Below are 15,351 nucleotides of genomic sequence, written 5' to 3' on the forward strand. Positions count from 1 at the left end.
TAATTTCAAATCTTTTTCAAAAATCAAATTTCAAATCTTATCTTTTCAACTTATTTTCAAATTGTTATGTTATCTTGTTTCAATTTCAATTTCAAAATCAAATCTTTTTCAAATCTTTTCAATCCTTATCTTATCTTGTTGACTTTTTCTTTCCAATTTTAAATTTCAAAATTTTTAAAATCTAATATTTTTTAATTCTCCTATCTTATCTTAATTTCAAATATTTCTTAATTAGTTACTTATCTTATCTTATTATCTTTAATACTCTTCTTTCTTTTTCCTATTTTTCAAAACTTTCTAACTAATTCCTCTCTCTCCTATTTTTCGAAAACTTCTTACTTCTTTCTCTCTCTTCTTTTTCGAAAATTATCTTTCAATTTTCAAATCTTTTTAGTTAATTAGATTTTAATTTCCTTTTTGTTTGTCAAATTCAATTAATAAATAAAATAAAAACAAAAATATTTTAATTCTAGTTTCCCTTTTTACTTCTCAATTTTCGAATTCCTCTACCCCTTTATTCGAATTCTATCTCTTCTTCTACCTCCATTCTCTTTCTTCTTCAAGATATGTCACAAAGAATTCTCTATACTATGACATAGAGACTTCCATTCTTCTTTTTTCTTGTCTTTCTTTTTCTTGTTTATGAGTAGGAACAGAGATAAAGAATATCTCTTTTATCCTGATCCCGAACCTGAGAGGACCCTAAGGAAGCATTTGCAAGAAGTTGAAGCATAACACTCTGGAGAAAACCTCACAGAACTTTTCGAACAAGAAGCTGAAAGTACAACCATGGCAGCCGAGCCTATTAATGGAGGAGATGCAAAGAAGGTTCTTGGTGACTTCACTGCACCAACTTCTGACTCCTATGGAAGAAGCATCTCCATACCTGCCATTAGAGCAAACAACTTTGAGCTTAAGCCTCAGTTAGTCTCTCTAATGCAATAGAATTGCAAATTTCATTGACTTTCACTAGAAGATCCACATCAATTCCTATCAGAATTCTTGCAAATCTGTGATACTGTCAAGACCAATGGAGTGGATCCTGAGGTCTACAGGCTTATGCTTTTCCCTTTTGTTGTTAGAGACAGAGCTAGGATTTGGTTGGATTCTCAAACTAAGGAAAGCCTAGACTCTTGGGAAAAGCTGGTCAATCCTTTCTTGGCCAAGTTCTTTCCACCTCAAAAGATGAGCAAGCTCAGGGTGGAAGTTCAAACCTTCAGACAAAAAGCGGGTGAATCCCTCTATGAAGTTTGGGAGAGATACAAGCAACTGATCAAGAGATATCCTCCTAACATGCTCTCGGAATGGACTATCCTAGGTATCTTCTAATATGGTCTATCTGAGATGTCCAAGATGTCCTTGGACCATTCTACTGGTGGATCACTCTACTTGAAGAAAATGCCTGCAGAGGCGCAAGAACTCATTGAAATGGTTGTTAACAACTAATTCATGTACACTTCTGAGAGAAACCCTGTGAACAATGGGGTAGCTCATAAGAAAGGAGTTCTGGAGGTTGACACTCTGAATGCCATATTGGCTTAGAACACGATTTTGAACCAATAGGTGAATATGATCTCTCAGAATTTGACTGGAATGCAAGCTGCAGCTGGCAGTACTCAAGATACCTCCTATGAAGGAGATGCTTATGATATAGATCAACCCACCACAGAGGAGGTGAATTACATGGTAGAACCCTATGGAAACACCTACAACCCCTCATGGAGGAATCATCCTAACTTCTCATAGAAGGATTAACAGAAGCCTCAGCAAGGCTTCAACAATAATCAAAGTGGAAAAACCCAGAATAGGTTCAACAACAGACCACCATTCCCACCTTCTCAGCAATAGATGGAGACTTCTAAGCAGAGCCTTTTTGACTTAGCAACCATAGTCTCTAACTCTCCAAGACCACTCACAATTTCATAATAGAAACTAGGTCCTCCATCAGGAATCTGGAGGTACAAGTTGATCAGCTGAGTAAGAGAATCCCTGGGACTCCTCCTAATACTCTTCAAAGTAACACTGAGGTTAACCCAAGAGAAGAGTTCAAGGCTATCACTGTAAAACCTGAGGCCGAATCTGAAGGGGATGCAATGGAGTTGAATGCCAGTAAGAAAGTCTTTACTGGGCGTTCAATGCCCATAGGAGCACCATCAATGGCGTTGAACGCCAGTAAGGAGGTCCTTATTGGGTGTTCAACGCCCAATGGAGAGCCATCACTGGTGTTGAACGCCAATAAGGAGGTCCTTAGTCCTTACTGGGCATTCAACACCCAAGAGACACAACATATGGTGTTAAACGCCAGCAAAGGGACGCAAGCTGGGCATTCAACGCCCAAAGAAACACAAGTCCTAGCATTGAATGCCACAATAGGAGTAGTTGGCTACCCTAAGCCCACTAAGAACTCTCCTGTTGAAGAATTGATGGAACCCAAGGTTCATAAGGAGCCCATTGAAGTTCCTTGAATGCTTGGTTGAAAATTATAGAATCTGAAGAGTACTCCTCCTCTGATGAGGAAGAAAAAACTAGGGAAGAGCAAGTTGCTCGGTACCTAGGAATTCTCATGAAGCAGAATGCCAAGCTATTTGGCACAGAGACATTAGAGGAAGAACCTCCAGTACTCACCAAGGAACTCAATGCCTTGGTTCAGCAGAAGTTATCTCAGAAGAAACCAGATTCTGGATGCTTCTTAACTCCTTGCACCATAGGTACCATAACCTTTGATAAAGCTCTGTGTGACCTAGGGTCAAGCATAAACATCATGCCTCTCTCTGTAATGGAAAGGCTGGGAATCTTTGAGGTACAAACTGCAAGAATCTCACTAGAGATGACAGACAACTCAATGAAGAAGGCATATGGTCTGGTAGAGGATGTCTTAGTAAAGGTTGAAAACCTTTACATACCTGTAGATTTTATAATCTTGGATACTGGGGAGGAAGAGGATGAATCTATCATCCTTGGAAGACCATTCCTAGCCACTGCCAATGCCATCATTGATATGCCAAAGGGAGAACTGATTCTACAGTTATGGGAGGACCACATCTTGTTCAAGATGCCTAACCCCAACTCTCCCTCTGACAGAAAAGAGACGGTTGTGCAACACTTAGTGTTCCAACCTTCTCTCTCAGTGTAGAGCTATACAGAGCCCCCAGACACCAACTCTAAGTTTGGTGTTGGGTAGCCATTATCAAGCACTGAAAATACTGGTACTAAGAAGAAAGTACCTAAAGACTGGAGGGACAAGAAGATCCCCACTGAAGGCCTCTCACCTAGCATGAGAGTTGTCTTCACTGACAATCCAGTCGTTCCACATACTGTTAATAAGATCCTATCTCTAGAACATGTGGAACCTATCCATGCGAGCACAGGCAAGAAGTTCACTGTAAGGGGTGAAATTCTGAGCCCCTATCCATCTCCGTAAGGAGCTAACCGTCAAGCTAGTGATGTCAAAGAAGCGCTTGTTAGGAGGTAACACATCAATAATTAGAGTTTTCTTATTTTTCATTAAGTTTATCTAAGTTATATCATTTTAATTTTCATGTTTTTCTATTAAATTGTGATCATATGCAGTAGTTAGAACAGAAACAGAAACAGTCAGAACTGCAAACAGAACACCCTGGAGCAGGTACCTTGCTGGTGTTGAATGCCAGACAAGGAGGCCAGAGTGGGTGTTCAATGCCCATAAGGAGCAGCATTGCTGGCGTTGAACGCCAGCTAGGGAGCAGGAAGCTGGCGTTGAACGCCAGCCAGGAGACAGAGACCTGGCGTTAAACACCGGGAAGGAGCACCCCAATGGGCATTGAAGGCCATATTAGGAGCACATTGCTAGCGTTGAATGCCAGCTAGGAGCAGGAGCTGGGCATTGAACGCCCACAAGGGGGCAGGGAATTCGAATTCCCTAGCCCCTTAAGATCAGTGGCTCCCACAGATTCCTCACCTACCCTACTTCTTCTCTCTCTTACTTTCATTCTTCCCCACACACTCTTCCCCATAAACCCTCAACCAATCATATCCATACCTCTTCCCAAAATCATCAAAACCCTCCACTAACCACACCCATTCCAAATTTAAACTTTCCCTCCCATTTTCCCTTCCCTTAACTGAACCCTACCCCATCCCACCCCTATAAATACCCCCTCATACTACCTTTAAAAACACACACCTCATACACTATAGCCCTGACTTGGCCGAACCATATCTCCCTCCATCTCTCCTTATTCTCTTCTTCTTCTACTCTTTTCTTCATATTTTGCTCGAGGACGAGCAAAGCTTTTAAGCTTGGTGTTAGAAAAGCGTTGCTTTTTGCTTTCCATTTACACTTATAGCACCCAAAGTCGGAGAATCCTCTAGAAAGAGGAAAGGGAAAGCTGTAGCTTCCACCTCTGAACCTTATGAGATGGAGAGATTCATCACCAAAGTTCATCAAGATCACTTCTATGAAGTAGTGGCAAAGAAGAGGGTGATTTCTGAAGTCCCCTTTAGGCTGAAAAAGAATGAGTACTCGGAGATCCGACAAGAAATTTGGAGGAGAGGTTGGGAAGTCTGAACCAATCCTATTCCGAAAGTTCAAATCTTAATGGTACAAGAGTTCTATGCCAATGCATGGGTCACTAAACACCATCATGTAAGTGTGAACCCAAGCCCCAAAAATTGGAGCATCATGGTCCGAGGGCGACCCTTAGATTTCAGCCCCGAAAGTGTAAGGTTGGCGCTCCGTTTGCCAATCATGTAAGGAGACCCACATCCTTACACTAGGAGAATAAATTTTGATCAAAGGATGGATCAAGTCCTTTCAGACATTTGTGTCGAAGGAACTCAATGGAAGAGAGATACTCAAGGCAAGACTGTAGCTAGAGGACAGTTGGAGTTTATCCAACGCTCTATCATCCCTACTAGTAATTGATCAGAAGTGACCATTAACCAAGCCATCATGATTCATTGCATCATGCTTGGAAGTGAGGTGGAGGTACATGAGGTAATACCTCAAGAACTGTACAAGATAGCTGAAAAGCCTTAGCAAGGTAAGGTTGGCTTTTTCCCACCTTATCTGTCACCTATGCAATTCAGCTGGGATTGATATAGAAGGAGACATCTCCATTGAGGAGGACAAGCCCATCACTAAAAGAAGGATGGAGCAAACTAGAGAACCTGCACATGCACCTCATGAAGAGCATGTGGAGCCGCCTCAACAAGAAATCCCTGAGATGCCTCAAGGGATTCATTTTCCTCCCCAAAGCTATTGGGACTAATTGCACACTTCTCTAGAAGAATTAAGCTCCAACATGGATCAACTAAGGGGGGACATCAAGAGCATTCCACCATCCTTCATGAAATAAGAGAAGATCAAAGAGCCATGAAGGAAGAGCAACAAAGACAAAGGCGTAACATAGAAGACATCAAGCACTCAATTGGATTCCCAATAGGAAGCAATAGCCATCGTCACTAAGGTGGATTCATTCCATACTTCCCTTTGCCTATGTCATTTATCCGTTTTCCATGTATTTTGTTTTATTTCCTGTTTCTAGTGTATGATCATCTTCATTTATGTCTTAAGCTATGAAATATTCCATGCATCAATCACCTTGCTTAAAAGAAAATTTTATTTAAAAAAGAAAAGTGAGATGTATAAATTTCGAATTATATATTAAGAATAGTTCAATTATTATGTGGTGGTATTGCTTTTGTTCTTTAAATGTATGAATGAACAGTGCATATTTCATGTTGGAGTTAAAGAATGTTTGCTTTTGAAAGAATGATGATAAAATTAAAGTATTATTGGTAATCTAAAAAATCCAAAATTGATTTTTGAAGTAAGAAAAAGCAGCAAAAAGAAAGAAAAAAAAAGAGAAAACCATGCGAAAAAAAAATCAAGCAGAAAGAGAAAGAAAAAGAAAAAGCTAGTAGCTCTTTAAACCAAAAGGCAAGAGCAAGGATCCAAGGCTTTGAGCATCATTGGTTAGGAGGGCCTAAAAGAAATAAAATCTTGGCCTAAAAAGTTCAAATGAACTCCTCCTCCTTATTATATGCTTGTGGTGTGAAAGTGTCAAGTGAAAAGCTTGAGACTGAGCAGTTAAAGTCATGATCCAAAGCAAAAAGAGTGTTCTTAAGAACTCTGGACACCACTAGCTAGGGATTCTAACAAATCTGAATAACAATCAAATTAGGTTCACCCAGTTAAGTGTCTGTGGCATTTATGTATCCGGTGGTAATACTGGAAAACAAAGTGCTTAGAGTCACGGCCAAGACTCAAAAGAAGCTGTGCTCAAGAATAAAAAAAACTACACTAGGAGAGTCAATAATATATTCTGGATTCTAAGTTCCTAAAGATGCCAATCATTTTGGGCTTCAATAGAAAGTGAGATGCCAAAACTATTCAGAAGCAAAAAGCTACTAGTCCTACTCATCTAATTGAAACTGAGCTTCATTGAGAACTCTGAGATTTATTGTATCCTTCTCTTCTTTTCTATCCTACTTTATTTTTGGTTGCCTGGGAACAAGCAATAGTTTAAGTTTGGTGTTCTGATGAGCGGATATTTTATACGCTTTTTGGTATCATTTTCATATAGTTTTCAATATGTTTTGCTTAAGTTTTATTCTATTTTCATAGGTTTTAGTGACAAATTCATATTTTTGGTTTCTACTTTGAGTTTTTGTGTTTTCATATAATTTCAGGTAAATTCTGACTGAAATTGAGGAGTTTTGGCAAAGTCTGATTCAGAGACAGAGAAAGGACTACAGATGCAGCCGAATTTTGACCTCCATGCACTCGAAGGAGCATTTCCGGAGCTACATAGGTCCAAATGGTGTGCTCTCAATGGCTATGGAAAGCTAACATCTAGGGATTTCCAAAAATATGTAATAGTTTATACTTTGCTTTGGAAATGAAAGCCCAAAACTGGCGTTCAACGCCAGACACCAGTCACATTCCTGGCGTCCAACGCCCAAAAGTAGGTAGTTGGCATCCAACGCCAACTAGGGAGTCCCAAGCCAGCGTTCAACACCCCTAAGGGGTACTAGCTCGTAGAGACACTCCAAGCTCAGCCCAAACACTCACTAAGTGGGCCCCAGAAATAGATTTTTGCACTATCAACCTATTTATCATATTTCTATAATCCTTAGTTATTAGATTAGTATTCAAAGGAGAAGATCACCTTTGTTTAGGTTCTTCTGCCTCATCATCTTCCCCCACTTTACATTCGAACATCATTATATACAGTATGAGTCACTAACCTCCTAGGTTAAGGTTAGGAGCTCTGCATATTCTTATGAATTAATAATATCACTATTCTACTTCAATCTATGCTTGATTCTATTCTAAGATGTATCTTCGTTCTTCATCCTAATGAATTGGAAGTGTAACTTTACCGTTATCCCTATTCACATGGGTTCTTGTGAGTCCTTGACGGGATAGTACTGAACCACAAGCTTGATTATACATCTCTTAGATGACTAATCCACGGCTTTGTTGGGGACTTCTTGAGACATCAGTTCAGCCGAGGTGCAGGGCGATTAGAGCCTTTGTGGTATAGTCTAGAACCCAAGGAGCAGCGTTCTCTGATCCAAAAGATTCGACCTTGTTTGTGGTGCTTTGAGTAGGGTCACCAAGCGAATGGATTGTTAGAGCTTCATCCCTGTTCAGATTGGATGACCGCTGACCCGGCGTTTAATCTGAAGCAAAGGAGATTAATGACCGCTGACCCGGCATTAATCATTTACAACCTACCATGGAAAGAATCAATCAGAAGTTGGAGTAGATGGTGAGAAAAGTTGATCCAGAAGGAAGAAGAATCTCCGAAGCCTCAACCATTCTCATACCATTAATTTCACACCTATCTAGTAACGTTTTATTTAATTATCTATTTTATGCGTTTTCTCAGGACAACTATAATTTCTATCTGCCTAACTAAGATCTGTAAGGTAACCATTACTTGCTCAAACCAACAATCTTCGTGGGATCAACCCTCACTCACTTGAGGTATTACTTGGACGACCCGGTATACTTGCCGGTCTATCTGTTCGAAACGTGCAGAGTAAGTTTCGTACACCAGGCGTTCAACGCCCATTCCTGGCATTGAACGCCCAACTCCCTCGACCCCTCTGGCGTTCAACGCCAGACCTGGGCATTGAACGCCCAGGAAGGGGAGGGGCAAAGGTTCGAATGAAGTAAAGGAGGAAGGAGGGGTTGACTTTTTCATACCATATCTTTTCAAAACCTTATCTTTTCAACAGTCATATCTCCAAATCATACTTTCTTTTATTTTAATTTATAGTTCACAAAATTAAACCAATGTAATCCAGATCTTTTTTCAATAACAAATTTTCCAATCTTATCTTTCCAAATAAAATCTCTTTCATTTCAAACCTTTTTCATGAATATCTTCTCTTTCAACATGATCTTTTTCAAATCTTTGATAATTTAAAGAAACTTCAATCATATCTTCCTTATCTTTAAATCTTATCTTTTCCATTTAAATTTCCACACCCTCCCTCTTTTTACTTAAACATTTGACCATCTCTCTCCCTCACTCGCCCTTCCTCCTTTAGCATACGCTTCCCTCTTCCTTTTCTTTTTTGCTTGGGAAGAGTAAACCTTTTAAGTTTGGTGTGAAAAACACTTTGCTCTTTCACTTATTCACAATCCATGGCTCCAAGGAGTGGAAGATCCACATCAAGAAATAAGAAAGAAAGTGCTCCACCAACAACTACCTATAAACTTTACAGATTCTACTCCAAGCTTTATGAGGAACACTACTATACTGTAGTGTGCAAGAAAGCAGTGATTCCAAAAGTTAAATTCCAATTAAAAGATGATGAATACCCGAAAATCCAAGAATAGGTTTGAATGAGGGGTTGGAAAACTCTGGCCAACCCTGTAGCCAACACTGGAATAGTAAGAGTCCATGAGTTTTATGTAAATCTGTGGATGACAGATAAACAAAAGAAAGAGGGACAAGGATTCCACACATGATGCACCATGGTCCGAGGAAAGACTGTATTTCGATCTGAATAGAATAAGGGAGGTTTTTAAACTACCCCCACAAAACGATGACCCTGACTCTTTTAATAGCAGAGTACAAGAAAATCTGAGGCTAGATCAAGTCCTTGAGGACATATGTTTGCCCGAAACTCAATGGATAGTTGACAAGAAAGATCAACCAAACCAACTGAGGAGAATGGATCTCAAACCGGTTGCTAGAGGATGGCTGAACTTCATTGGGCGTTCCATACTCCCTACTAGCAACCGTTCTGAAGTTACTGTGAGGCGAGCGGTGATGATCCACTACATCATGTTGGGTAATAAAGTGGAAGTTCACCAGCTAATCCCCTGTGAGTTGTACAAATTCACAAACAAGACCTCAACTCAAGCCAATCTGGCTTTTCCACACCTCATCTCTCGCTTGTGTGGTGAAATAGGTGGTGCACGAATCCTCACGCTTCGTACAACTGAACCAGCAGGTGCACTAGGTCGTCCAAGTAATACCTGAGCAAGTCAAGGTCGATCCCACGAGGATTGTGGTTTGAATCAAGCTATGGTTATCTTGCAGATCTTAGTCAGGCGGATAGAAAAGTTGTTGGTTTTGGTTATGAGCATAAAAGTGAAATAGGGTATAAAATACCATGTGAATTCGAATGTAATCAGTGATAAGAAGATGGTTAAGGCTTGGAGATGCTTTGTCCTTCGGGATTAACTCTGGTCTTACTGTCTTCTTCAATTATGAATGATTTCTTCTATGGCAGGCTGTATGTGATTGACGCTGGTTTGAGCAGCCACCAATACTCCTCTAGATCTAAACCCAGGGTTAGTGTGGATCCAGTCTAATTGAAGGTGAAGCTCCTGCAGTTCATTCTCCTTGGTGATCCTACTAAAAATGCCACAGACAAGGTCGGATCTTTCGGATTAGAGAATGTTGCGCCTTTGGGTTTTAGCCTCTACCATAGAGACCCAAATCTCCCCATACTTCGGCTGAACTGATGTCTCGAGAAGTCTCCAACGAAGTTGTGGATTAGCCATCTACGAGATGTATAATCAAGCTGGTGGTTCATCATTGTCCGATGAAAGACTCACTCTAAACCCATGTAGAATGTGATAACCTTATGCCAGTTCAACGCATTCATATTGATGAAGAACGAAGATACATCTTAGAATAGAGAATCAAACACGAATTGAGAAAAAAAAGTTGTACTTTTATTAATCCATAAAACTCAGCAGGGCTCCTCCCCTTAACCTAGGAGGTTTAGAAACTCATACTAATAGAAAATACAATATGAAAAATGAAAATATGGCAATAGGTAAAATATCCTTTAAATACTAAACTAATGACTAAGGATTACATAAGAAGGGATAAAACAGTCTTTTTAGTGCTAAAATTCATTTCCGAGGCCCTCTAGGTGAGTGTTTGGGCTGAGCTTTGATTAGATTCACGTGCTATAAGGCCTCTAAGATGTTGAAAACTGGCTAGGGGTTCCTCTATGGGCGTTTGGACACTAGTTTCCTCCTTTGGGCACTGGATGCCTGTAGTGGTGTAGGAGGCTGGCATTGGACGCCAGTTATAAATTGTGAGAAAGCTCTAGAAGTTAGCTTTCTATAGCCGTTGAGAATGCTCCATTTGGACTTCTATAGCTCTAGAAAAGCTCTTCCAAGTGCAAGGATGTCAGATCCGCTCATCATAACACCAAACATAAATTGTTGCTTGTTGATGAGAGGACTTTTGATGGTTTAGAATTCACAAATGAATTCTCGTTGCAAGTATAGTTTCTAAACCAAACAATAGTCCTTTCGTACAAAAATTTGTTTGTCACAAGTAACAAACCCCTAAATTTATAAACCGAAGTATTGAACCTCGGGTCGTTCTCCCTAGGAATTGCAATAAGGTGTCTTGTTATTGGTTATGGAGCATGTTTTGGGGTTTTTGATAAGAGACATAAAATGTAAATAGCAATGAAAATAAACTAATAACTAAAAAGACCTTGGCAAGGTTTGGTGGTCAAGGATCTCTATCCTAATCACTAACCACAACATTAGAATGGCAAGGATCAATCCCACTAAGTCATCCTCTAACTAATAAAGGAAAGTCAAGTGAGCTATGTCAATCCAAGACCATAAGTCCTAGTTCTCCACCAAATCAATTAGTGAGATCTAGCGTTAATGGCTCCCAATCGTCAATCACTTGGACATTAGTAACTCAAGAGTTTCTAAGTTACCTTCCCAAGTCAAGAGCACTAAAATCTACTCTATAATCCAACTAAGCATTTTATCAAACACTTAGAAGGCATAAAAGGAAAGCATAGTAAAATTGCAAGGAATGTAAATCTACACTATTTCATTGAATAAATGTGGGTAAAAGGTGATAAAATCCCTTAAATGAAGCATAAGATAAACCCTACAAATGGGGTTTATCAACCTCCCCACACTTAAACCAAGCATGTCCTCATGCTTGAACCAAGAGAAAGCAAAGGGGTATCAACATTTATTCAAAAAAATCTAACTAAATGCAACCTAAACTATATACAATTATCTACATGAATGCAATTGCTTGGTCAAAATAAATCAATGTCCAAGAAGCATATATGCACAAGGGCTAAAGGTATTAGCAACCATGCCAAACCAGAATTGAATTGAGCTATTAAGTATTTTTACAAACGTGCATGAAGAATGATGATCATAAGTGAAAACATGTAATTGAGCATCAAACCCTCACCGGATGTGTTTGCACTCTATTCGCTCAAGTGTTTAGGTTGATTCACTCAATTCTCCCCTAATCATGCTTTCTAAGATTTGTTTTTCTTCTAACAATCAACATTTATTTCATGCATGCATACAAGTATCATGAGGTCTTTTCATAGGTTGTAATGGGATTAGGGTCAAGGTAGGATGCGTATATGGCCAAGTGAGCTTAAAATTTGAATCTTTGATAAGCTTAAACTTCCCACCTAACCTATGACATCCTATACAATTCAAAACTAACCTAACTACCCATTTTTCACTTTTTAACATACTCATGCATTTTCTTTTCATTTCACAACTCATATGCATTGATCTTTATTGAACTTTACTTTGCTTTGGGACATTTTGTACCCTTTTTATTTCTTTCTTTTTTACTTTTTTTTTCTTTCTTTTTCTATAATTTTTTTCTTTTTTTTCTTTTTTTCTTTTGTTTTTCTCATTTTCTTCTTTCTATATACAAGAACATCAATGCATAAGGTTTTACATTTGATTAATACATGAGCATTGGTGCACGAAATTACAATCACACTTTTGCAACTCCGCACAACTAACCAGCAAGTGCACTGGGTTGTCCAAGTAATACCTTACGTGAGAAAGGGTCAATCCAACGGGGGTTGTCGGCTTGAAGCAAGCTATGGTTATCTTGTAACTCTTAGTCAGGATATCAATAGTTCTCAGATTTAATTGTAAAAAGTAAAAGAACAAGAAATAAATACTTGTTATGCAGTAATGAAGAACAGGTTGAGGCTTTAGAGATGCTTTGTCTTCTGAATCTCTGCTTTCCTACTATCTTCTTCTTCATGCATGCAAGGCTCCTTCCATGGCAAGATTTATGTTGGGCATCACCGTTGTCAATGGCTACTTCCCGTTCTCTCAGTGAAAATGTTCCAAATGCGCTGTCACCGCACGGCTAATCATCTGTCGGTTCTCGATCATGTCGAAATAGGATCCATTGATCCTTTTGCGTCTGTCACACGCCCAACAATCACGAGTTTGAAGCTCGTCACAGTCATCCCTTCCCAGATCCTACTCAGAATATCACAGACAAGGTTTAGACATTCCGGATCTCAGGAATGGCTGCCAATAATTCTAGCATATACCACGAAGGTTCCAATCTTAGATTAGAAACCCAAGAGATACACATTCAAGCTTGATTGCATGTAGAACGGAGGTGGTTGTCAGGCACGCGTTCATAGGTGAGAATGATGATGATTGTCACAGATCATCACATTCATCAGGTTGAAGTGCGAATGAATATCTTAGAATAGAAGCAAGCGTGATAGAATGGAAAACTGTAGTAATTGCGTTAATTCATGAAGAACAGCAGAGCCCCTCACCCCCAACAATGGGATTTAGAGACTCATGCCGTAGAGAATACAATATGAAATGTGTAAAGTGTCATGAGGTACAAGATGAATCACTAAAAGTAGTTTTTATAGTAAACTGGTGACCTAGGGTTACAGAAAATGAGTAAACTAGGGTGTTTAGTGTAAAAATCCACTTCCGGGGCCCACTTGGTGTGTGCTTGGGCTGAGCATTGAAGCTTTCATGTGTAGAGACTTTTCTTGGAGTTAAACGCCAGCTTTTCTGCCAGTTTGGGCGTTTAACTCCAGTTTTTATGCCAGTTCCGGCGTTAAACGCCAAAATTTCTTGAGCTGACTTGGAACGCCTGTTTGGGCCATCAAATCTCGGGCAAAGTATGAACTATTATATATTTCTGGAAAGCCCAAGATGTATACTTTCCAACGCAATTAAGAGCGCGCCAATTGGGCTTCTGTAGCTCCAGAAAATCCACTTTGAGTGCAGGGAGGTCAGAATCCAACAGCATCTGCAGTCCTTTTTCAGCCTCTGAATCAGATTTTTGCTCAGGTCCCTCAATTTTAGCCAGAAAATACCTGAAATCACAGAAAAATACACAAACTCATAGTAAAGTCCAGAAAAGTGAATTTTAAATAAAAACTAATAAAAATATAATAAAAACTAATTAAAATATACTAAAAACATACTAAAAACAATGCCAAAAAGCGTATAAATTATCCGCTCATCACAACACCAAACTTAAATTGTTGCTTGTCCCCAAGAAACTGAAAACCATATAGGATAAAAAGAATAGAATATACAATGAATTCCAAAAACATCTATGAAGATCAGTATTAATTAGATGAGCGGGGCTTTTAGCTTTTTGCTTCTGATCAGTTTTGGCATCCCCCTTTATCCTTTGAAGTTCAGAATGATTGGCTTCTATAGGAACTCAGAATCTAGATAGTGTTATTGATTCTCCTAGTTAAGTATGTTGATTCTTGAACACAGCTACTTTATGATTCTTGGCCGTGACCCTAAGCATTTTGTTTTCCAATATTACCACCGGATACATAAATGCCACAGACACATAACTGGGTGAACCTTTTCAGATTGTGACTCAGCTTTACTAAAGTCCCCAATTAGAGGTGTCCAGAGCTCTTAAGCACACTCTTTTTCCTTTGGACCACGACTTTAACCGCTCAGTCTCAAGTTTTTACTTGACACCTTCACGCCACAAGCACATGGTTAGGGACAGCTTGGTTTAGCCGCTTAGGCCAGGATTTTATTCCTGTGGGCCCTCCTATTCACTGATGCTCAAAGCCTTGGATCCTTTTTATTTTACCCTTGCCTTTTGGTTTGAAAGACTATTGGCTTTTTCTGCTTGCTTTTTCTCTCTTTTTTTTTTCGCATATACATTTTTTTTTCTGCAAGCCTTTCACTACTTTTTCTTGCTTCAAGAATCAATTTTATGATTTTTCAGCTTATCAAATAACATTTCTCCTTTTCCATCATTCTTTCAAGAGCCAACAATTTTAACATTCAAAAACAACAAATTAAAACATATGCACTGTTCAAGCATTCATTCAGAAAACAAGAGTATTGCCACCACATCAAAATAATTAAACTGTTTTAAAATTTGAAATTCATGTACTTCTTTTTTTTTTTCAATTAAAAAAACTTTTTATTTAAGAAAGCTGATGGATTCATTCTCATACCTTTAAGGCATAAACACTTAGACACTAATAATCATGTAATAAGACACAAACATAAATAAACATAGAGCATAAAAATTCGAAAAACAGAAAATAAAGAACAAAGAAATTAAAGAACGGGTCCACCTTAGTGATGGCGGCTAGTTCTTCCTTTTGAAGATCTTATGGAGTGCTTGAGCTCCTCAATGTCTCTTCCTTGCCTTTGTTGCTCCTCTCTTATAACTCTTTGGTCTTCTCTAATTTCATGGAGGAGGATTTGGTGCTCCACCCTTAGTTGTCCCATATTGGAACTTAATTCTCCTAGGGAGGTATTGATTCGCCCCCAATAATTTTGTGGAGGAAAATACATCCCTTGAGGCATCCCAGGGATTTCATGATGAGGAATTTCCTCATGCTCTTGTTTGCTCCATCCTTTTCTTAGTGATGGGCTTGTCCTCTTCAATGAGGAGTCTTGGCCACAACTTCATAGAAGTGGTCTTGATGGACCTTTGAGATGAATCTCTCCATCTCTCATGACTCGAAGGTGGAAGTAATTGCCTTTCCTTTCCTCTTTCTAGAGGTTTCTTCGGCCTTTGATGCCATAAATGGTTATGGAAAAACAAAAAATCTGAG

Source organism: Arachis ipaensis, chromosome B10 (assembly GCF_059453495.1).
Source record: "Arachis ipaensis isolate K30076 ecotype BB chromosome B10, ASM5945349v1, whole genome shotgun sequence".
NCBI classification, from domain to species: Eukaryota; Viridiplantae; Streptophyta; class Magnoliopsida; order Fabales; family Fabaceae; genus Arachis; species Arachis ipaensis.